The following is a 24723-nucleotide window of genomic DNA, read 5'->3' as shown; positions in this document are numbered from 1 at the left end:
TGAGCTGGTCTAATGAAAAAATGTCCACCCTCAGCTCTATTACTGATCAGTGTGATGGGCTGGTGGTACCTTGATACCTCTGCATTATGAACTGCAGAATACCTAGAATAAATAAAAGAGACGTTTAAGAAGATTTTTTTTTTTTTTAATTGCAAATAAAGTTTTTTCAGATGCTTATGAGGAGCTTTGGTAAAAAATGAGTGTTATTAAGAAATCTGTCATGGAATTTATTAATGGCTGTACAGTTTTGCACCTGAGGATTATATGGAAATGGATAAGTAAAGGTGGTGGTGTGGTGGGGATGGCTTAGGAAAGGAACTGAAATTTAAGCTAACCACTTAGACCTGTGAGAAAAGAAAGGCATACAAAAAGGCATACAGTCAATGTGACAGTCATTAAAAAGACAGTTTTGTCCAGGCCAAGATGGCATTTATCAAGATGCCAAAACTTGGGAATAACTGAGTCACAAAATAATGTCTGAGTGGATTAAATCTGTAGCTGTGCCTGTGGACAGGTAAGTAACGCTTTATCTTAAAGTCATAATGCAAAAAGACTCGACAGGGATTAAAGCCTGCAGATATTTTGCTGACTGAAGGATAAAGGCATTTGTTGTTTTTCGTTAAAGTGAACTCAGTCCTTTGGAGAAATAAAGCTATATTACTTGTACGATGCCTTGCTGCTGACACCAGTGGCATGCCCACAGCATGCTGGAGAGCCAGTCGCTCATTGTGCTTGCCCTCAGCTCCTGGTGAAACAGCCATGCAAGGGACCATGCTGCAGCACAGCCTTGTCTTGCTGTCTCCCCCCCTTCTTTTTTTAGATCACTTTCATCGTGAAGAGGCAGGTGTGCAGACATTGTGGCTGGGCTGTCATGTTTTAGGCTAGATGTTAGGAAGAACTTCTTCACTGAAAGGGTTGTGAGGCACTGGAACAGGCTGCCCAGGGAAGTGGTGGAGTCACCATCCTTGGAAGTCTTCAAAAGACGTTTAGATGTAGAGCTTAGGGATATGGTTTAGTGGAGGGCTGTTAGCGTTAGGTTGGAGGTTGGACTCGATGACCTTGAGGTCTCTTCCAACCTAGAAAATTCTGTGATTCTGTGATTCTGTTTCATGTTCTCGTTTAATGCTTTCACAGCCTTTTTTTTTTTTTTTTTTTGTATTTTCAAGTATTCCTGTATTGTAGAAATTGACATATATAACTGATTGTTCTTTTCTTTTACGTCTAGGTATAATAAAATAAATATTGCTTTTAACCAGAAGAATAATTTGTACAGAGAATAATAAATTAAACTAAAACTTTTTTTTTTTTTTGATAGAAATTTCCAGGAAGCATGTAAAATTCAGATTTTGTTTTAATCAAAAGCTGATAATTATCTTTTTTTTTTTTTTTTTTTTTTTTTTTTAATCTGAGAAATACATTCATAAGTGATAGCTTTAAGTAGAAGCACAAATTCTGCACAGCTTTATAACTCTCAATGCACTGAGATTCTGAGATTCCCAGCTATGTATTAGCTAACCTTGCATTAGAAAAGTGATTAATTGCTCTTTTTGTCTGCTGGCAGCCAGTAATTCTATACGTTTATTGCTTAATATTTGTCCTATGAAAATGTATTCTGATTTATTGTGTATTTATGCTCCAAAGATTACCAAAGAAAAATCACTTATATTGTAAGTCAGTTATCTGCCTGTTCACAGCGTTAGAATTGAGCCTTACTTCACGGCCAGACAGTACCTGGGTCTGCTCTTCAGCCTTGGCTTGTGCATTCCATGCATGTACCTCAGTTAAACTGTCATTTTGCTACCTCTATTGTACATAATATAGGCCTTTTATTTTAAGTTAAATCAGAGATATGAATCTACCCCACGTAGGATTTAACACATAAAATTACATGTACTATTTAGAAAACAAAAAAACAACAACAACAACAAAAAAAAAAACACACAAAAAAACCCAACAACAACAACAACAAAACCATTCTCGGGGTCACTGTTAGTCACATGACTGCCTGAGTTGGCTAAGGTAAGTAACAATAAAAAAAAAAATATTTAACTGAACCTATTGTATGAGTGCTTTCTAATGCAGTCTGTAATTATAATGCTCATCTGTTATCCCCCCCCCACCACAAATGCCTGTCTTATTCAGTGCCCAGGAAGGATTCCTGACAAAGGAGTGAAAGCAATAAAGGACAGAAGATTTCTGCCTCCCTTTGCTCCTCTGTGTTTGAAATCATTCAGCTAATGAAGACAAGAAGGTTTTTTAAAAAGCTCATAATTTAGTCCATTGAGTTCTTGCTTGTGCCTCTGCCACAGAGCTTCTGTATGATTTTGGCCAATTTATTTAAACTAAACTTTGTCACATCAATAGTTGTTTCCTTGTTTTCTTTGGGCCTGACATGACACCCTGGGAATGGCTTGCTGAATGCTCACAGCTGAAACTGAAATCAACAGCAGCTGTGCTTTGAATAGAAAACATGGTATAGAAAGCCATGTGTTCTCAAAAAGTCAAATCTTAGATCAGACACAAAAAATCCATCAGACTTTTATTTTTAATCTTTTTGTGCTTTTGTTTATCTTCCTTAAAGAGAGTTTAAAACCTCTCCCATTAGAGGGGTTTTGTGAGCATGAATTAGCTTGGTTTTGTGAAGCTTATGGGTACTCTGGTGACAAGTATCATAGAAAAGTTCACAAGGAAATATAACCATTCTGTCTTTTGAATTCATATAATGCATAAGGCCTATGGCTATTGAATGAGAATAAAAGAGGATGGAGAAACAGTGTGCTAGGTAAACTTGACCTATTTTATACAGGGAATGAGATGGCATCCTCTAGTTTGCCAAAAATATGGTCTAAATTGAACAGATACATCTGTTGTTATACGATTGTGGGGGATAGAGAAGTATTTCACAAAACCCACAAGAATGATAAACCTAATCCAAGCAAAATATGAAAAAAAAAAAAAAAAAAAAAAAAAGGACACAGAGGACAGAGAAGTATATATTCTGATGATGCTGATCAATTGGAAGTATAAACAACATGGGTGATGGGGCAGAACAAGCACATCTGTCGATCAGTACATACAGGTGTTCTAGAACTGCAAGGAAGGCAGTGTCAGGCGGGCTTCTCTCCCCAAGCCCTGGTTCCAGCATCTAGCACTCTGTGTCACCATGGTATGAACCCTTCCCCTTCATGCCCACAAAAAATATGCTAGAGAAATATGCAGTTTCGAGAGAGAGGTGAGACCATCTGTTAGTTTGCTTCTCCTAAAAGTAGGAGTGGCACAGACTCAACTGTTTACACTCAGTCAATTTATTTTACTAATTTAGCAGAAGATAAATCTAGCTGAAATTTGAACATTTTCTGCTGAGCTAGTGAGTTAAATGGGCTGATGAAATTATCTGACAAGTTTCATTAGTGTGAGGGAAGAGGTGGAACTGTGCTGCTGGAAAGTTAAGAAGGGACTTGGGAGGAAGGATTAAGATTTATCTTTTTTGGTGAAAAATGAACAAATGCTCAGCTGCATTTGAAGAATTTTATATGGAAAACTGTAGAATCCAGTCTTGAACCCATAAGATCCCTTTTTTATTTGCCATCCAAGCATAAATGCCCATTCCTTCCCAGTGTAGGGCAGGGGCCAGACACCTAGAAGGCCTGTGAAGGGACAACATCAGCCTTGCAGTACTGAGGGCAGTGGAAGCTCAGTCAGATCAAGTGAAGATGCAGTCTACAGACTGTGGTCAGCAACATCTGAAATGTTCTACCAACATATGTGAATTATGGTTTTGAAAGATTTTGATAACAGAGTATATAGAGGTTGAGTGTTAAAGGTTAATTGTTAGGGGAGGATGCAAGCAAAGGAGGGGGGTGGGGAGATGGGCTGTGCCATAGGGAGAGAGATGATTTTGTTATACGACTGGGAGGGGAAGAAGTAATACTGCAGAGTCAGCTCAGGTCTTTATTAGATCAGATGCTGTGCCGTGTGAATGCAGCTTTACAGTCTTCAGGGAGATCCAGATTTTGAGGCTATGCAGTCTCTCTAATGCACCACAGAGCTAATAAGGCTGGTGCAGAGCCAGCTGCTCCCAGGTCTGTGACTAGTGAAGGCACACTGCAGGGACCCTACAGGGTCTCATGGCCCAGCCTCGACGGCCATGCCTGCACCAGAGGATCCTGCCTCCTGGTGAGAGTGGAGCTGTGGGGCAAAGCAGCTGGTGCTGCAGACCTGACATTTACCACAGCAGCATTGCAGGAGATTCTGCTGAAGGCTGGACTACATCTGGTTGTCATGGGGTCCCGCAGCGAGGCTACAGGATTGAGTGTGGCTGTCAGCACTCCCAGGCCCTGCGTCCCCATCTGAGCCAGCACTTACATTTTTAGGTCTCAGCCCTGTCACCTTAGGGCAACGTTTTGCTTCGCTGGCCCTACAGGGATAAAAACTACGTTGTACCTACTGTTCTCATGGCAGCTCCCTCAGTTTGTATGATTTGGATATATGCATTGGCTGGTTGGCAATACGAAAGGACAGCTACATCAGCTTTGCGGCTGAGATTTGATGAAGTTGTTTCACATAGTTCTGTAAGCACACCTAATTCCTTAACCCTTTAAAGAAAACACCTGTAAAAATCAGAGAGCCACGCAGTCTCTGTACCTTGTTATGGCTCTGACCTTTTTTTCTTAAACTCCCAACAACTTCACCACTTTGAAGGGGCTTCTGCTCAGGTAAAATACAGCCAGAGCATTGCCTGTAGATCACCAAACTTATTCAGCACACATAGCTGAGGCCACCCTCCAGCAGCAAATCTACGTCAGTTGTACTATAGAGCCAAAGATTAGATTTGGTGCCTTGATAGAGCTGCCATACTGGTAAAAAGAAGAAAAAAAAAAAAAAAAGCAAACACGTATTTGCCCTGGCCCACCCTGAGCACCTGTTTGTCCAGGGCCAGAGCCCCAGTGCTGGGGTTAAAGCTGAGGAGAAGGAGGGAGGGTCCACAGGTGGGATCAGTTGTCCCCTTATGGGCTCAGGTCTCGGTCATTTCAGCAGCAGCTGGTGGAGAGGGTATGTGTGGGACAGCAGGTCAGTTTTTTTGTTTGTTTGTTTGTTTGTGTGTTTGGTTGTTTGTTTTAAACTGGGGTTTTGGTAACTTGATAATTTTGCTTGTTTCTGTCCTCTTCTCTAGTTGGATTGGGTGCAGGCCCTGTTCTGGGGCTTTTGAGGCAGAAATTAACCTTTTCCTTTCATGGTTGACCTCCTTTTCTTCTCTGACTTTGGAGCTTTTCTCTGTCATGTGTTTTGCACCCTCCTTAGTGTTTCTCTGACAGTAGAGTTACAGAGTCAGAGATTGGTTTGGGTTGTGAGGGACCTTAAGGATCAACTAATTCCAGCAATAGCTGTGCTGTACTCCTTGTTGCTTGTCTCTGTGTCAGGGTTTATGGTAGCAGCTAAATCAGCCTGTTGAAGTTTTTTTTCAGCACAAGCGGGGTGGGAAGGTTAAAGCAGAAGAGAGTTTTTCTGGTGCAGCTGCTCCACAGAGACATAGTCGAGGCTGATAGTTTGTAGGTAGCTGCTGTGGCAGAAAAACTCCTTGCAGCTCCTGGAAGGAGGTGAGAGAAGGAGGTGATGAGGGGAGTTAAGCTGTGTTGGGGAAGTACTTGTTTTCACAGTTGTGCTTCTAATCCTGATGAGTAGGCAGGGAGATCTCTTTGTTCCCATGTAATGCTATTTCTTACTCTGTCAGAGCTTTAAATGACCAACAGTGTATATTTTGGGGGGTACCAGAGGGCCGTGTGGGAATTGTTTAGGAATTCTCTACCTGAAGTCTTCCTCTCTTTTTCCAGTAACTGTTCCCTCTTACTGTTGTAATTACCGATTTCACTAATCCTCAGAGTCAAAAAAACCACCTCATTTGATGTTCATTTATACTACTAGTAAAGTAGGAAGGTAGCTAAAGCATGGCGTCTGCCATCCTCTCCTACAGACAGATAAGACTGCATGCCAGATCTCTTTAAAGCTGAAAGAAACTACTTGTGATCTTACTGCCAAACCTGGCTGTCCATATCATTGCGTATGCTTTGCTCCATGCACTTGATGTGCTATGGAAATAATCAATTTCAAAATAAAGTTATTTGTGTTTGGCTCTATCTTGAGGGTATATTTTAAAGCTGCCCTGTTCATTGGATAGGCTAGAGGGAAGCAGAGTATGATTTGTAAGCTTATGTTATGGTGAATTGCACTGCTTGTTAAATGTCTGCTGTGCTTTATTGCGTAGGTGCTAGGGAAAATATGCAGATCTTCAATCATTAGTGGATTTTTTTTTTTTTTGCATGTGTGCTTAAGAATACTTCCAGAGTTCATGTAAGTAGTAAGCAAGTGACAGGCTTAGATCCAACGGGCAATTTTAACCTAGGGACCTTGTTTTCAGAGCAGTGCTATCCCAAATTTGCTGGAGAATTAAGCCTATGGCATGTGCAAGTCAGGGTGATAACATTCTAGTTACTTGATGGTTATTATTTATTAAGACTAAAGCATTTTTGTAGACTGACTATAACCACAGCCATCTCCTGCATGTAGAGAGGCAGTCACATAAATAGTATTCAAACTCTGACGGATGAAGGGTATCTGTTAGTTATTGGTGGTTGATGCTTATTGTGATGTGAGGAGTGTTGTAATATAAAATCTAATTTAAAAGTAATCAGAATAATTACTATTTTCAGTATACAAAATAACACATATCAAGACAAACATGCATCCACATAGGAGGGGTTCTGAATAAGCAAGTCTGTAACAAGAAATTCTAGCTGTAATAGTAATATAACTAAGTGTATTTGTCTTTGGATTGTAAGCATAAGTAGTTATTGTTTATAATACAGAGCAAGTAATTTGTTAAGTTTGGTGAGGTTTCTTCCACAGCTTCTATGCTGCTCCTAAATCTCTGCACAGAACTCCCAAAGTAATAGTGTGTCTTGAGAGCTGTTTATACACCTCTAGTCTAGACACAGGCACCTTATTTGCATCCTGTTAGTCAGTCAGTGAATGCAGCTGGTTGGTGTTTGACACCAGTGGCCAAAGTGGAGAAAAAGAAAGTGGCTACAGCTTTTTTTAATTGAAAACAGTGGTTTCAATCCTTGCACAGAAATTGACAGATTTGTTGTCTCCCAGCATCTAGGTTACTTCAGCAGAAGGGATGATGACTGGAATGTGATTTTTTTTTTTTTTTTTTTTAAATTTTACTAGAATAAAAAAAAAAGTGCTTCCAGCACAAACTACTTATGAGGTGATAATAAGCTGAGTGGGGTTTGTAATGTGCTGTTGGGCCTATTCTGCATTTTCTCTAAAGTTCTTGGTCTCTGTGGCTATCAAACTGACATATAACACTAACTTCTTCAAAGTATAATGAGGGATTTTCTACTTGTGCTAAATGCTTCTGCTATGTATGGGTTTAGTACCTTGCAGCAACCTTTAATCACTAGGAATTACCTAGTATTTCTTGCTGTATTTTCCCTGATGTTTTCTTTTTTTTATCCTTAACTCTGTATTCATTACACTAGTAAACAAACTTCTTTTTTTGCCACCATACTGTTTTTAAATTCTGAATCATAATTCATTGAATACTGAACTAGGTTTTTAACTAGCCTTGTTGTAAATAGGTGTTTTTGAAAGCATTGTCTCTGTTAAGAGAGGAATTTTTGTTGTTAAATGACTGTTGACTTCAGATTCTGAAAAGGAATTTTATGTTTTAGCCTCTCTGTGTATATATACAGAAAGTGATGGCTTTAGATTAGGCTAGAAGTTTGGTGTAAGCATGCAAAACCAGCAGCTGGCATAAGCACATATAAGCTAGGTTCACACTAGCCTATTCAAAAACAAATAACAATTGAAATACAGCAGCATGGAGCCAAAATGCTTATTCGGCTTTTCATGTGGATTCTTCACTCTGTGTACTGCATTTATGCCATTAGCCTGTTGTTCCTAAAATGCAATACATAATGAATGTGTGAAGCAAGTGGAGAAGAGTGTCTTGGATTGATTGGGAGAGGAGGGATGGAGGGTGGGGAGGAAAACTCGATGTTTTAAAAATACGTGGGCCAAGTGTAGTATATAAGCCTGTCAGTGATGGTGATCAGCTTGCCTTTTTTTTTTTTTTTTTTTTTTCCCCTTCCTTGCTTGTCAGTAGGTGTGGAAGACAATGTTGTTGGAAGTTCAGTGAAGGGTAAGATTCATTACTGATTTTTTTTTTTTTCGACTGGTGATTTTCTTGTTGGCAGGAGAGTGTGGGAAAGGAAGCGAAGTTAGGGGGAACAGGTTATGAAGTTATTGGCAGAGCAAAACATAGTCAACTCTATAGGAGCAGTAAGGTAAAGCTGTGCCAAGTCTTCCAGAATGATTAAAGTGCAAATAAAAGAAAAAACTACAAATTTTAAAGCTCAGTGTAAAATGAGTCAGAGATGGATGAATTTATTGCTGATATCCTGAATGGAAAAGGGAAAATGGAAAGGGAATGCTGTCTGGAGTGGAGGATTTTGCAGTAGTCAAGATATGAAGTGATCAGGTCTTAACTTCAGATCAGACTTATATAAGTGGAGAGGAGACATGGGAATATATGTGCAGGGGGTATATTGATCAACAGCTATTTCTGTAGCAATGGTGAAAGCATGACTGTGACCTCTGGTGCTGCCTATCATAGCAAATGACAGGGTATGCAAGTTGGAAGTCTTCTGAACTTTACTGACTTGGGAAAGCTTAAGTTTTAATAGAGGTGACTGGTCTTTGTACTGCGGATAGGTTGTATTTAGTAACATTGAGAGAATACTGTCAAGCTCTTTTTACTCATTTTTCCATATAAATGTTACTTTAATAAGCTGAAGACCTCATAGGGCATGTTAATAATATACTTCTTGGGTGGCTGAAGGCATGAGACCAAAGGAAAACAGAACACACTGAAGTCTATTACTAATATACAATATTCTATGCCCTGAGGTGTTTCAGCACTGTGGTACTTGGTCCAGAGCTAGACCACAACACCTGGAACTTGTTTCTCCATCTGAAGAACATCAGCTCATTAGTGGCTGGCAGAAGTTACTTGCATCCCTGCTGTACTCTTTCTGTGTGTTGGGAATGGGGGTGCTGCCTTGCTTTCTGGCACAATACATTGAGTCTTAAATATAGTGTAAGATGGAGTGAAAAGATCTTTATTTTACCATGTGGATGTAGACAAGGGATGAATTAAACTGTCCGGTTTGCAGCATTACTATTGTCTGTGTTTATTATATGCTCTTGACTCCTTTTTTTTTCCTAATTTGTGAAGTTGTTTCTGGATAGAGTACCAGGTGTTTGTACTGGATGTGTTCGTGTTCTTGAGAAAGAAGAAGCAGAAACACCGTCACCTTCAAAGCTACTAACCTTCAAAAAGGTAATGCAAAGCGGCCCCACTTACAGAGAACAAACAGGCTCTTCAGCCTTTTAATCCCATTACCTCTGTGGAGCCCAATGCCCAGATAGAAAACCAGTGACCCTATTCCCCTTTAGGCCATGGTAACCAGTGTGAAATACGCATCTTGTAAATAAGGACTTCCCTGGATGCTGACTGTATGAACGAAGAGCTCCAACCTGGGAGAAACGTCTGTGGTCCTGGCTGGTGCGTGCCAGCTGTGTAGTTGTGGGAACACTGCTGTTTGTTCTGCTCAATGCCAGGCACAGCAGAACAGTGGATCTCACACATCTCTCTCTGAATGGAGCAACAAAAAACAACTGGATGGCCTTGTGACAGAGCAGAATGCATCCCTTACCTACAGTGCTAGGTAGGTGTGTGCTTATTGAGTTTAGTTAAGGCAGGCTGCACATCTCTCATTAATATTTGCAATGTAATGTTCAGTTAATGGAGTCAATTCAGCGGATTCAATAAGACTTAAATTTATATGTCTTTCCTTTGGAGGAGAGGGGTAGAGTTATTGTCAATGTATATGACCTCTACTCTTCTGGTAGTCTGGTGGAGTGGGAACTGTGATATATAGCTGTTTGTGTTAAGGCAAACCACATATAGAATCTGGGAGATAAGCTCTTGAACTGGATTGCAAAATCTTCCTGAATGAGAATGATGGCTTCCTTGGAGTATTGTTATACATTTACTGATCTGTTGTGCATCAGCATTCAGTAATTATGGTTTTGCTTTTTCTGATTTATTTATATATTTATTTATTTTAATTTAGAGCCTGCCTCTGGCTTGTCTGGCATGTAATTCAAGAATATGCAGTTCTCATTTCCTTAGGTACTTCAATGTGCTTCTCTTGGCTATCTGGGTAGGGTAGCGGGTAAATGGTAAGCGGCCATTTCCTGGTGTTTGGGGGGGGTAGGGGGTAGGAGCCCCAGAAGGAAACATCTGGATTTTTGCAGAGAAAAGGTCTGCAATGGCATTTCACTTTGTTTAGCTGTGTTTGTGAGTTTTCCCTTAATTCGTTTTCTTGAATGTAGTTAAATGGAAAATAAATTGTAGTGGGGTTTGGCCCTGGTTTATTACTGGTCTTATTGAGAGGAAACAGAACTTTGTCAAATTAAGGCACTGACTACTTATAGGGTGGAGTCTTGCTTATTGAAAACTTATGTGGATTGTGCTACACATTGTTATCCTCATAAATTGATAGTAAGGGGGAAAAAATGGCAGTAGTAGATGGAATTTTTCTTTTTCAGATCAAAATCAATAAAACTTCTGCCCTTCAAATCAGAAGATTGCAGGGGAGACGATAGTAAAACATTGAAGCTTGTGCTGGAGAGGAAGAATGTGATTAATGAAAAGTAGAACAAAATATTCCTACTTTGTTATAAAAAGTCACAGCTTTTGGCTTGAAAACCTAGTGGTGATGCATCAAATGATGATGGTGTTTGTGGGGTGGTTGGATGGGTTGGGTTCTCCCCATCTCCTGTTTCAGCAAACCTGAAGAAGGAAGGGAAAGCAATTTTAAAGCTTAGACTTAAGAGATGTCCATCCTAGGTTGGGTCAGTAACTGCACATGTTTTTTAAAATAGTCTTCACTTTTTTCCCTTTACAAAAAAAAAAAAAAAAAAGTCAGCTGGAGCTGTTAGGCCCAGCTCTCTCCCTCTAGATTCTCAGCCCTTACAAAATGGGAAATGAAGCAACTAAGAGGTTGCAAAGCTTGTGGGCCTTACATGTGGTACTTGCAAGGTAGAAATTCCTTTCTAGCATGTAGTGGTTCCTGTCCTTAACATAAAGTCATACTAGTACTATTCATAGCACCTATGCAGAAAATCCTTGCTTTGTGCTCTGCTTGGGGCCTTCTTGGCATGACTGTATTGCACAGTCTGACACTGCCATGGCTCACTGTGGATGTTTTTTGAGAGGGGAAAAAAAATAAACAACCCACAGCAGAACAGGCTGACATGTAAAGAATGCCAAACAGTCAAAAGTCAGGAAAATCACTATAATTTTGCCTCCATTTCTGTATTACCATTTGCATCTGTGAATGCACAGGCTTGGGCAGTTTGCAGTGGCAGAAGCCTGGGTAGAGCGATTCTGACATTCCCTTGCTGCTGCTGCCCGACCTCCTCCTTGCCACACGAGAGCCATGGCTGCTATGCCAACTGGATTATTACTCCTGGCTTGCTGCAATGATGATCCTGATTTTTTGTCATTTTTCTCAAGAATAAACAAAAGCTCGCTGGTCCCATTTGGTGCTCCCATAGCAGTAAAAGTAATAAAAATTGTGCCAACAAGCAATCGGCGAAGGAGAAATGGTTCCTTTATGTGAGTTTCAGGAAGCTGCCATTTATTTGGACAGCATAACATTCAGTGAACTGTAAACTTTATAAAGTTTTAATGACATCCCCTAACTTTCATGTCAATCTAGCCTAAATCATATTTCAGTAGTGTTGTCCTCTGCTAAACTGTGGGTTATAGCCTAAGGGACTTAAGAAAGCTCTTAAAAACAATCTAGAAATAAATCAGCTATCACTCTTTTGTGAGTAAAACTTTATTATGGGTTAGTAGATGCAATTTGTAATGGAGTTGAATTGAGAGCTTTATTTCTTGTGTTTGTACTGGCATAGGATTAATGTTAAGAGTGTAAAAATGGGAACGTACAGGGTGAAGAGATTTGGTGCTACTTAGGTTGAGATATTTCCTTGTTTTGTGGAGAAGCTTTGAATTCAACCATTAATCAAAAGATTTGAATGCTATCTTTTCTTTCAAAGTGGGTCAGAGGGAAGAGGATATAATTACTTCAAATGGTTTCCTCTGAAATCAAAGATTGAAAAGAAATTTGTTTATAGACCGAAGTTTAATGATGTTATGTGCTTCAGTCAGTGCCAGCAGTATTTATTAGCCACTTTCAGGACATTGAGGCTTCTTGGGTCAGATTTGGCTCTTGTGTCGCTCTGGGCCTCAGCATATCGGGTGCGTGGTGTCCAGCCTTTTGTGCACTTTTCTGACCATGTAGAAGGGATTGTCATGGCTTGGGAGAGGAGTTTTTGCCAGAAACTTTTCTCATCCAAGTAGAACTGGCGAGTAGCCAAAACCTGTGCTGGTTCTTCTTCGGTCGTGCATTTTAATTTCCAGACAGCTATTCTTAATGCTCACAGCCTTTCCTCCTCTTAGCACCTCTACAGAGGGGGGACAAGTGTGGGTTGCTGCCTCTGGAGGCGAGACCAATGGGCTCAGCCTCCCACCTCAGGCCCTGAGCAGGGTAGAAGGTGTCTCTGTCCCTGTGGTGGCTACCCTACTGTGCCTGGCAGGTGGGGATGCAGCAGAGCCTTGCTGGGCACCCAGCTTGCCCACAGCTTTCAGTCTCCTATGGGCTGTCTGCCTGATGGGCAGATGAAAGCCCAGCTACTCAGCATGCAGATGGGAGTGTGGGTCGCCCTCCAGTAGAAAAATGATAAGGAGATTTTTACTTGGTTGGCTAGAAACTTCTTCACACTCTTGTGAATAAAAAGCCTTTTTTTTTTTTTTTTTTTTAAACTCATTGTCATTCACCCAACAGTGCAAAATGTGATCGCTTTGAAGTACGGGGTGCTTTTTTCCTTGGCAACGGGATCTTTTTTTTTAAGATGACAGATTGGATGTAGGAGCAGGGTGGGGCAGGGGGAAGATGCACGCTTCTTAAAATACTGTAAAATAGCAATCGTCTGTACAGCTCTGGTGTTAAAATCAAACTACTGACTTTATCATTTAAGAGCCTTATTTAAAATAAAGAAATTTGACTTGTAAAATTTGTGCCTGAATTGATAATACAGTATTAAGTTTTAAATATGAGAATCACGTGTAGCTTGCACATCTTGATTTGGTGTCACCATGCTGGAATAATTTGTCAAAAACGTTGCTTGATAAAAGGCGTGTACTTGAACATGGACTCCCAGATCCGTGGCACAGTACTTTAACAGCCTGTTTGCATTTTGTCTGTTTCTTTAAAGGGCTTCCGTATTGTCTCGGGCTCCCCTGGAAATGCAGTAAGGATTCGTCTCACATCCCGGTTGCCATAGCAACAGCAGTCTTTCCCATAATGAGCTGCATCATCTGAACTGATGTCACAGCATCATGCAGCAGGTCATACAAGGCACCTCCTAGTATTGCATCCTACAGATGTGCCGTAAACATCAAAAGAGGATGATTTGAACAGGACACGGTAAGTGCAAAATGCTGCGCTGGTCTTAATTGCACCATTATTTTTCCTGTTTTATGAGGTTTTCCTAATATGAGAATGTGTGGGTTTTGCCTTGTGAAAATCATGCCGAGAAAAGATGCTGCATGCCTAAATATTATTTTTCAGGCAGACAGGCTAAGACAAAGGCCTACAGAAAACGCACTCGGTCTGAATATTTAGACTTGTCCTTGAATTTGCAATGTTACACTGAAGGTCTGAAGAGAATGTATTTTAATTTCACAATCCAATTGAAGTTGTTACAGGCTGATAGGCTTAAATGGAAAGAATAGCTGTTTTCAGTTTTAATGCCATAAAGGTAGCTTGTTCTTTTCCCTGTCTCTTTATTTAAGTATTTATTGTATGTGTAGCTCTCCTCTTAACCTGCTATCTTTTGATACCACAAATATCACATATTTATTTCCAGTGGCCTTCCATTAGCAAAATAGTCTAGAAAATACTTCATGTATCAGTGCTGGCAACTGGCACAGTATTGATTTAAAACATGGTTCACTACTATCCTATTTCTGTTAGTATACTTAAAAAAGCAAAATGTTGATATGATTGTCAAACAATAACCAGGTGTTTTGAAAGTGCAGTAGCTGTTAGCTTTCCTACTGTTTGTCTTTCCATCTTTAATAAGAGTTTAGTAAATTTCAGATCTATTAATGGAAGGAAAGCAAGTCTTTTTTTTTTTTGCTGCAACTGCAGTAAAAGGTGCAGCCAAAGATCCAGACATTCTGAGGGCATTTGCTATTCATAAATTAAGAATATAAATAATTATAAAGGCTTCCACCTTTTAAGATGGGAAGAAAATGTGTATCTTTCATGTTTAGTAAAATGGTTAGAAACATTCCTGTGATATTTAGCAACTCTTTACAATATCCAATATTTGTTTATTTTTGTAATGATGTCTAGCTTTTGGAGGCCAGGGTGATTTTTTTGCTTTAACTTAATCTTACTAGATGGTATATAACACTGTTAATTGTTTATGCATGTTTAAAAGATTTGGTCTTTCAGCTGCTTGCTATTAGAAGGAAAGAAAAAACCAGACACGTCATTTTAATTGATCAATATGTCCACTAGGAATTAGGGAGTGGTCTCTGGCTCTGTTCTGCCTGTGTAGTTTATATTTGAAAAGTGCAGCAAAAAAAAAAAAAAGGCAACCACTAATCTTTTAGTGATGTCTTTATTTATTGTGGCGTTTAGTCCCTTTATACTTTTTCAAGTACGGATTGCTAAATATAATGAGATCTGATTATTTTTCATAGGGATAGATATGGTCTTGTCTGTCACAAGCTGGGATGGAGCTCCTGTATTTTAATCAGACAGTCTGCTCATCATCTCGTGCTATTTTCAGCATGGTCTGGGTACATTACTTGCTTTATTTGTTTAATTTTCTTCCCATACTGGAAAACACAAAGCAGATGTATGTAAATGAACATTAGGATGATGTTGCTTTATTTATCAGTGAGGTGTTGTACATTATGAAAGCAGTGGTCTGCTGCGCTCTCATCAGGCAAACTCGGAAGATATGAGTTAGCAAGAGGGAGGGCGGGACAGCTGATGGCACAATCACAGGTGTGGAGAGAGCTTGTGAGCAATGCATTGAGCTCCCAGCTTTAGGGAACATCATGGAGCCCTTAATAAGGGGTGAGCATAAGACATGCTGGGGTGACATATTATGCCATTATTGATCTTGGTGTATTTTATATTACCACAAAACTTGACATGACTCTCCTCATTTTTATCTTGTGGTAACCCTTGAGGAAAACTTCTGACAATATTTGTGAACAAATGATCTGCCATGAAGCTTCTGTTGTAGGTCGCTCCCGCCTCCCCTCCCCATAATGAAGAAGAAAATTGTTTTTCAAACATATATATTATAAAAGTATATATTTTATATTTTGTATATTATATAAATATATATTTAAAGTTCCTGTTACTCCTCTACTCCCTTCTCTCACAATATTGTTTGCCCTGGGAAACACCTGCTAATAATGGAGCTGCAGTGACATTATTAGAAGCAGCTGAGATGTTCACCAAGAAACTGACTCTGGCTGAATGCTTTGATTAGAGGATGCCTCATTTTCATATGGGCCCAAGTGTTTCACTGAGGTCTGTGTGGGAGGCTATGGAAGAGTGTAGAGTGATGAAGAGGGTCTTGCTATGAAGAGCAAACCTGATTGCCTGAGTCAGAGTATGATTGAATGCAGAAACACTTCAGATGTAGTGCAGTTTCATTTCCTGTTGAGGTGTATTCATAATTGGAACAGTTCTGTGTGAGACTGCATTCAGGAGAAGGAAAGCCGTGTTGTTTTCAGTTTTGTTCCACTACTGGATTTATTGAATTATCCTTAGAGAAGGTAAAACATTTCGGAAATGCAAGTATTCCTCCCCTGAATAGCTGCATTTGGACACTTGATGTGGTAAGCAGTTCTTTGTGTATGCAGTTTCATACTGACAAGTGGCTGGAGATGGGCGTATACTCATGAACTGAAGGGATGTAACTCTTTAATCTTTGCTTTGCTAAGGGATTTTATCATAGCATCAATAAAATGGTTCCTACATAGGTTAGCACTGAATGTAGAGAGAAGCATTAGCTTGATTCCTCCCAAAACAGCTGTGGGAGCTGGTGGCAAAACCCAACTCCAGCAATTGAAGTTGGTATAGTTTTAACACTTTGTGCGTTTGTTTTACCAGCATACAGTGATGGAAAGTCTCTTGTGCAGGGATCAGAGCATGTCCTCAATGGAGGGAAGCCTTCTTTCTTTTTTAAAGATGAGTTGAAGGAACCTTGTGCTCTAGACTTTACCTTCGGTGTGTTACGTAGCAGTGGAACAGCGGTGGGTCTGTGTCATCACAGTAGGTCTGGAATGGGGCTGTGCCCAGAAACTCATCCCTGGCAAGTCAAAGCAAATTACTTTATACTCTTTATTGGAAGTGCTCAGGCATTGATTAGGACTGGTGGCATTCCCAAATGCCAGTGAAATATTTTCTTAAAAAATATTTTAGAAATTCAAAAGAAAAATAAATCCTTTGTCACGTCCTAGTTCTGTAAAAATTACTGCTGTGTCATGGAAGAAATACAGCATTTTGGGCTTGACTTGTTTCTGTGATGGCTTTGTGTATGATTTTTTTAAAATGTTTTTTCCCCTCTACTAGCTTCAGGAGGAGGTTCTGCTGGTCAGAATGGAAAGAAAAAAAAAAAATAAAAGATGCTTTCTTTGTATTTGGAAATATATTTTTATTTTGTATTTCAAGTATGGCTTATGCTGTGTATGTAGACTGAGACATTACACTGTTATTGGGATAAAGCTAAGTGATAAGTTAGTTTCAAGATGATCCCTTAGTCATCTTTGCATTCATATATGTCACATATACATGTCATATTAACACGTGTTAATATTTGGGTGAGAGAGGGAAGAAAAGTGCTTTCTGCTTTGCCCTTTTGCTGGAAGGAGCCATGCACTAAGGCAGGTTGTAGCAGCAAAAAAAAAAAAAAAAAAAAGAAAAAAATTGCATATGCTGCCCCTATCTTAAAGGCTCCCTGTCTGTTGAGCAGGCTTCTATGTCGTTATTCCTTTCTTTTACGTAAAAGGTATGTGGAGCATTTTCTTTCCCATGTTCAGTTTTATATCTAATGTTTTCTATTGCCTTTAAAATAAAAGCACCTAACTGCCCTTCACTTCTGTCACGTGAGGTGTAAAAACACTTAAATCCATTAACTGGCTTGGTATAGCCGTGGTGGTTTTAGTTATGTTAGTGGTTAAGCCAGTGATATAAATAGTACATAGGAAGGGTCCTCCCCAAAATTTTTGAGTACCAAAATGTGCATCACTGAAGCACAATTTTCTTCATTCCTAAAATGTCTTCAGTACAGCTTTGCTTCATGATGAAAAGGGAAGGGGGTGGTGGAGAAACTACCAACCCACAGACAGCTTTTCCCTTCCTGTTCCATGGCTGAAGCACACGTTTCTAATACCTAGAGTTGGGTAATCTGAATCCCAGCAAGGCTGACTCAGCTTTGCATCCCTCCAAGGTCAAAAAAAATCAGTTCTGTGCAGTTTACAATGTCTGGCATTTCCAGACAAGATGTTTAAAGCCAGAAATCTTCTCTGCTCTGCGTGAACTCTGTTCTCACGGCACGTGTCAGATATGGGCTTGCCCTGGCCAGCTTGGCTAAAATGCCATCTTGTCCTGCTGTCCAGTATTCAGTCCTTGTGCCAGACAGCAAGGAACTCTCTGGCCTGGTGAGTGTCTCTAAAGCACCTAGAAATTAAGGTATTTTGAAAACATAAGTGAAATGCTTTGCAGCCTGTGGGGTAACAATTGTGTCCTATGGAAAGCAGGGCCTTCAAAAACAAGGATGGAGGATGAATCCTATGAATTGTGATGACATCCTCCTTCCTTTGTCAGCTCTGTGGCGGCTTTTAGAACTGTTAAGAGCAGCCAGGGCAGTTAGTTTTCTAGATAAATGTTTTGGGGTGAGGCACTACAAAACGCAGTGCGAGGGGAACCACAGGACCCCCATGTGACAGCTGGACTTCTGTGAAGCTGAGCACAGACCAAGAAAGGCCAGTGCACTGATGGTACAGCAAGTCAAATAACTTTTTCATGCATACTAAGCATATAGCCAAAATAGCTACCACTTAAAAAATGTGCTCCGTCTGTTTGGCAAAGAGATCTTTCACCTGAGAATGAATTCTAGGAGGAAATAGCTCCATGAAATAGATTTCTCAGCCCCCACGGTACAGTGTCCTGGGGGAGCTGGCACACTTAAAAAAGACAGCCTTTGTTAGCCTTAGGTTGTGCTAGAAAAGATCCTGGCTTTCAGGTGAGGAAGTGCTCAACTGCAATGACCATTTCCGTTTTCAGTCTAACTATAAATCTATTATGACTGTAATGATTGTCTTATAAATGGGATATTGTCATAGTTTCAGGATTAGGATGCAGACATGAATTAGCTGCACGAACTGTCAGTATAATATTAATTGCATTCTAGCTTGGCGTATGGATAAAATAAAGGAGGCATGTATCTGGATAGAGAGCAAGTTGTTTGTTTTCCTCTTTGCTGTGACTTGTTGGTATGGTTCATTCCTCTGCCCACTCTTTTTCTTTTTTTGCTGTGTCATTTTCACAGCATTTTCTCTTTGGGTTAAAAACTCGTATCCAAGTTATTTCTTCAGTATTAAAATTCACTCCACCTCCATAACTCCTCCTTGCACATTACATTAGACTTGCATTTCTCATTTTTAGCTCCCGCTCAATTCTGTTGCCTCATGGCTTCATCTGTATCTTACTTGCTATTTCAGCTTTCTGTTCCTGAATATTAATCCTGAAATTGCTCTTATTATTGTCTTTTTTTATTCCTTCGGGAAAAAAAAAATGCATTTCCCCTGGACTGTCACTGTATAAACTACTTTTTAGAGAGAACTTACGGGACTTTGGGTGTATTACTACGTTTTGAAATAACAAAACAATTCAGATATCTGTACCAAAATTTGAGTAGGACATTTATAGTGCTAGGGTCTATGCATACATATTTTATATATATATATATAGAAGAAATTATGATCCCTTTCCTGAGTAGGTTGCATTAGTTCTTAATTCAAACAGAGAGAAGCTGTTTTTGTGGTTTTTATAGATGAGAAATTTGTGCTCTAAGGGATAAGTAATTTGCCCAAGTTTCTTGGAAAACCTTTGGTAGACCTGGGAGAAACAGCTATTTTTCTTATTTCTAGTACAGCTCTGCAAACAGAAGTATCTTTTATCTCTGTCTTTGCACTTTCTTGTTTGTGTTTCTGATTTTCTGTGGGTTGACTTTTTTTTTTCCTTTTGCTTGTTTTTGCTTTTCCAGCTGAATGTCCTGGATAAGACTAGCCCATATTGGAGATGCAGAAAAGCTCAAGGGACTTGAGACAATGATTGTTACCTGATCTAAATTAGGATGCATCTTAACATGATTAGCCTGGGGACATTCTAGTCTTTCAAAAGCAGAAAACCTGCTAGCCAATCATTTTAGGCAAACAGCTTACTGTTTCAAACCAAGTAAATAATAAAAAAAAAAAAAATTACCCCTTTGTTGCTGGAAGCCAGAGCTTCCAATGCTTAGCTGAGAAGAGAAGAAAAAGTTCTGCACAGTGCATCTTTAAAATAAATGTAGAGCACTTGCTTCACAAATTGTAAAGCAGTGTTTCTCTTGTCCAACTAGATAAGTGCTTGTCCTCTGTTTGACAGGTTGCTGTGGTAGACTACTGTCAAGGGAGTGAGTAAAAATATTTCAACAAAATAAATATTAAAAAAAAAAAAGTCTAAGAAAGCCAAATACCTGCCTAGTGAAATGTTAGGTTTGTTAGGTAAGAAATGGGAAAGTAAGGAGAAATGTTTAGTTTGCATTGCAAAGTGCAACCTTAGATGCTTGTAACTGAGCTCCCTTAAAAAGAAAGCTGAACAGGCAACTTGTTTTGTTTGCCTTTTCAATAAACAATTACAGATTTCTGACAGGTATTTGTTAAGGGCTGATAGAATTTGTACTGAATACAAACCCAAAACAAAGGCAGATATTGCCTGAGAGCTGGGTAAGATGGTTTTTAATTTGATATTGCAAGATGAGCCTTCAGGAAACTCAAAATATTAGTTAGCAGTGACAAAAGTAAAGAGAGACTTTTTTCAACACTTTGTTTTCGTCATGGAGAGCTGCAATTCAAAGCTGAGTGCTACTGACAGAATGTTTTCAAATGAGGATGTCTTTCAAAGCTGTTTAATGTTGCTACTCTAGGCTGCATACAATTTTCAAGTGTGTTAGATCATGCTTAGAAACAGCTATTCCTGCTGAGGTGGCCAATTCCCTGGCCATGGCACTTCTGTACAAAGAAGTAAGTATCCTTCTTGTACTCCAATCTACACTGCTGGTCTCCCAAAACATAACAAATCGTATGAGAATGATAAATTGGTTTTTGATTGCCACACACAAACAGACCCACACCAAACTGATAGTTTCAGGTAGAAACAGCTACTATCCGTCAGATTTCAGCATATCTAGGAGGTGTTGCTGAGGCAGTGACACAGCAGATAAGAAAGTTGCCATTTTAAGGGTCAGTTGTTAAAATACGCAGGGTGTTATATTTTATAGGTCCTTAATGTGCCATCTAGTCTTGTTCCTTCTCAAATCTTTGTCTTAGTATTTTACTAGGTTATTATCAATAACACCCCAGTTTGGTTTTTGCTGACCTCGTGTGTTGATAACCTGGAAAACAAATTAGGGGACTCTCATTTTTCTTGCATCTGGAGAAGGGGAGTCCAAATATGCTCTGTGCATGACGCAGGAACAGAGGTATATCCGCAGCAGTGATGACTGTTCTTCTAGAAGGAAACAATTTTAACCCTACAAATGCTTGGCAGTTATTTACAATGTAATAGTGTTTTTTTTTTTTTTTTTTTTTTTTTTTTTTTTTAAGTAATCCTTTAAATTAGCTGAGAGGATTGTTTCAGTTTTTCTGTGAATTATGCTGATCACTTTGTAATTATTTGTTTTACTCAGTTTCATTGTGTTACTTTGAATTAGTTTGGGTCTCCAGTTTAACTTGTTGGTCCCATATATGTGATCTTTTATTGTAACTTGTAAAGTCACTTTGATCAAATGAGATAAATCCCCCTTAAATCCCTGTTGTTCCTTCTTACCTTTAAAGGGATGATGTGAAGAAAGGAGGAAGATTTTAGCAAGTTGAAGGTCTATGTAGTGAGTTACGTTGACCACTAGTAATGGATTAATGTTGGAGTGAGCTACGGATCTCAGATCTCTCCCTTCTGTCCTTGTCATTAAAATGTACTGAAAATGGTATGAGGCCTTCCTTGATTTGAATTTTAATGTAAGGTGGCATACAGTAACAGCTGGTTGGAGAAGTGATGTTAATGAGAAATGCAGGCTTGAGCAGCAAACATCCTGTGGTACTGGAAGCAGACCTGGAGTCTTTTTCTGGCTCTGATAGTGAATGTGCCAGTTGCAAATTGTTTCTGAACCTGTGCCTCCTGTTCTTCACCTGCTGAATGGACGTAGTGATACTGATCCCCCTTTGTAAAGCATTCTGCAAATGCTGGGTGACACTGTGATCAAATTAACTATACACATGTGTGTATACACGTACTGAGGCAAGACAGTAGCAGATGCCAGCCAGAATGGCCCAAGGGAATGTTGGCAAAGAGCAGGCAGATGTGGGTGCTGAAAGTAAAATATGAAAATATAAAGGAAAGCTTTTGGGATTTTTATCATGGGATAAAGGATTGGACGGGAGAAGACTTACCGAAAGTCAGTCTGCTACTTTTGGCAACACAAAAATTACTTTAAGTAGTGTTTGTCAAACAGTTAACCCTGCTTAACAAAAATATAAGCCTAATTTCCCAATTAAGTTTGAAAAGACTGGGCATATATCTCCACTGTCTGAGTTCAAGTGGTTTCTGTATTAACAGAGAGATAGCAGCACCTTCTCTGTAAATCTCGAGGCCATATGTATGTATTATTTTGCTACAAAAGTAAATTACTCCTTTTTGGGGAAGAAGGGAAATCAACCAGGCTTTTCCATGATCTTGAATGGCTTCTTTCCATAATTAGAGCTTGAGAAGAATTATTGCATAAAAAGCTGTTTTCTCAGTTCTCAGTCATTGCTTACACATTAAAATGCCTATTGTTGATCTGTGTGAAACCATTTTTGTCTAGGTTATTTTTGGTCACAGAACTAACAACCCAAAACAGCTAATGACTGATGGATGTGCATTAACCTGAGTTGTACAATGCACAGGGCTAACATCTGTTCCAAATTAGGCTGACCAGGGATCTGGAGATAGCTCCTTTCCAGTCTAATAAATACGTATTTATTTACAGAAACCAGATTAGCTGTAACCATCAAGTGAGCTAAGGATGTTAAGTTTGAATTCATGTGCCAATAGGTCAAGGAAGAGCAATGTGACAAGAAAGGCATCTTGAGAGTGGTAAAGAGTAATAGTAGTCCCCATGGCTGACCTGTATTGTTTAGAATTCATTCAGTTTAGTCTTCCTTCACCTGCGTACTGGCATGTAGTTTTGATTCACATATTTATCTTTTTTTAAAAAAATCGAAGGGTGTGTGTAATATATAAATAAAGCAAGCTAATATAGTCTCAGCACCTAAAATTAGCATTAAACACTTTTATAACAGCACTTTTTTCTTAAGCTTTGTTTGAATGGCTTTTAAATTGAATTGTGTTTCTCAGTGTTCTCATTGGGTGCTAATTGTTGCTGCAGTATGAAAGATTTTTGTAGCATTTTTGCAAACCAATATCTTATGGTTGTAACTAATCCCTAACAAGTTCAGGCTCTGGGCAGTCAAATTAATCAAGTGTGTAAAGATAAGTTACAATTCTGAGAAACGTCCTTTGTTTTGTCTGGTGTTTTCATTGTTATGGGAGAACCTCAGCAAAGGTAGAGGTTGTCTACAACCTCAGCAAGCCTTGAGTCTGTGAAGGGGTATTTTCCACTCCACACCCAATCTCCAAGCTTCATAAAGTGAAACTTGATAGCATTTGGAGCCAAGAAATATGCTGGTATGGGGAGGGCTCTGATTTTTATTTTTTTAAACAATATTCTCTTAGACTGGAGAAAGCCTCAGGGATTATAATTAGCCTGTCTTGGTCTGATTAGCATTTGGTACTTGAAGATTGTTGGATCAGCAAAATAGTATATCCTGACAGCCTAGTGGAAGGAAGTCCAAGATTCCCCTACTCCCTGCAGGGAGCCAGGACAAGAATCATTTTGGTAGATTAAACCCTTTTATGAGAAGTAATGATCTATGCCTAGAATCCTTAAAGGTGGTTATCTCCTGAGCCAGGATGCACAGTGCTTTTCCCCCAGCCTTTCAAAGTGTTTTACTGAAAGTGAGGGAAAATATGACCTGTGCTACAAGACTGTTAAAGCCTTCCTCTTATTTGTGGTTCATAACTACTAGTTGCATGATAACCAAAGCTCAGCCTTTTTATTAAAGCCAAAAGTGAACATTTTATGTCCACAGTTTAAATTTCACACAAAAACGTACTGATGATTAAAAGGCCAAATGAAAATTGATTTTTTGCTATTGTTTAGTTCTATGTTCAGACAAATCATAAACAAGCACTTAATTTTAATTACATGTGCTTTACGTATAATTTAGTAAATGAGTTTCCATTTTCTAAAATGGAAATGCAACTGTGCTCAACAAAGCCTAGAGAATGAATAGGTAAATGGAATATGGAATGTGTGTCATAGAAATGGTTTAAATTTCCTTCTGAAAACTGTTTCGAGAAATCCTGAAATGTCTTCACACGGAATTGAAATACTTAGTAATACACTATTCCTATGTGATTGTTTATGTCAGTGAAACCTTTGTGAATCATTGTGTTACTTGTAATCAGGACGCTCCCAAGTTGGTTAAACTTCAGCAAGTTTGCTGCAGTTTGATCTGTGGTATTGGAAGAGACTGTTAAAATGCTGCAGACAAACTTAAAATCAAATGGGTTGAAATAGGCACTGCTTCAGTAATGAACGTTGTTTCAGTGACTCTTTAGAAGATGTGTAAACATGTAGATGTATCTCAATTTATCATCAATTTGATATAAATCTTCATGTTGTATTGAATCATAGAATGGTTTGGGTTGAAAGGGATCTTAAAGACCCTCTGCTTCCATCCCCCCCGCCATGAGCAGGACATCTCCCTCCAGACCAGGTTGCCCAAAGCCCCATCCATCCTGTCCTTGAACAAGTCCAAAGATGGGGCCTCACCACCCTCTGAGTAAATAATTTCTTCCTAATACCTAACTTAAATTTACCTTTTTTCAGTTTAAAACCACTACTCCTTGTCCTATCACTATGCTCCCTGACAAAGAGTCCCTCCCTGGCTTTTTTGTAGACCCCTTTAAGCACTGGAAGGCTGCTGTAAGGCCTCCCCAGAGCCTTCCCTTCTCCAGGCTGAACAACTCCAACGCCCTCAACCTCTCTTCATAGGAGAAGTCCTTCAGCCCTCTGATCATCCTTGAGGCCCTCCTCTGGACTTGTTCTAGTATGCCACTGAAACTT

At 39.3% G+C, this 24723-nt stretch overlaps 1 protein-coding gene across 8 annotated transcripts in view; it reads left to right on the top strand.

Moving 5' to 3' along the window:
- The first annotated feature begins 4964 nt into the window (after positions 1-4964).
- The window catches only part of AKAP6 (A-kinase anchoring protein 6), a 279284-nt gene continuing 259525 nt past the window's right edge, over positions 4965-24723 (top strand). For 2 of the 8 annotated variants that reach the window (XM_084521162.1, XM_084521166.1), the window contains exons 1-5: positions 5118-5597; positions 8168-8203; positions 9299-9403; positions 9520-9791; positions 13414-13625. The gene's annotated coding sequence lies outside the window, so the exon portion shown is untranslated. Of the gene's footprint in view, positions 5071-5117; positions 5598-8167; positions 8204-9298; positions 9404-9519; positions 9792-13413; positions 13626-24723 lie in introns of those variants that run through there. The other 6 variants (XM_084521165.1, XM_084521171.1, XM_084521164.1 and 3 more) reach the window with 6 other exon arrangements.

Source organism: Aythya ferina, assembly GCF_964211825.1.
Source record: "Aythya ferina genome assembly, chromosome: 5".
Lineage (NCBI taxonomy): Eukaryota > Metazoa > Chordata > Aves > Anseriformes > Anatidae > Aythya > Aythya ferina.
This window is presented reverse-complemented; position numbering and strand designations above follow the sequence as displayed.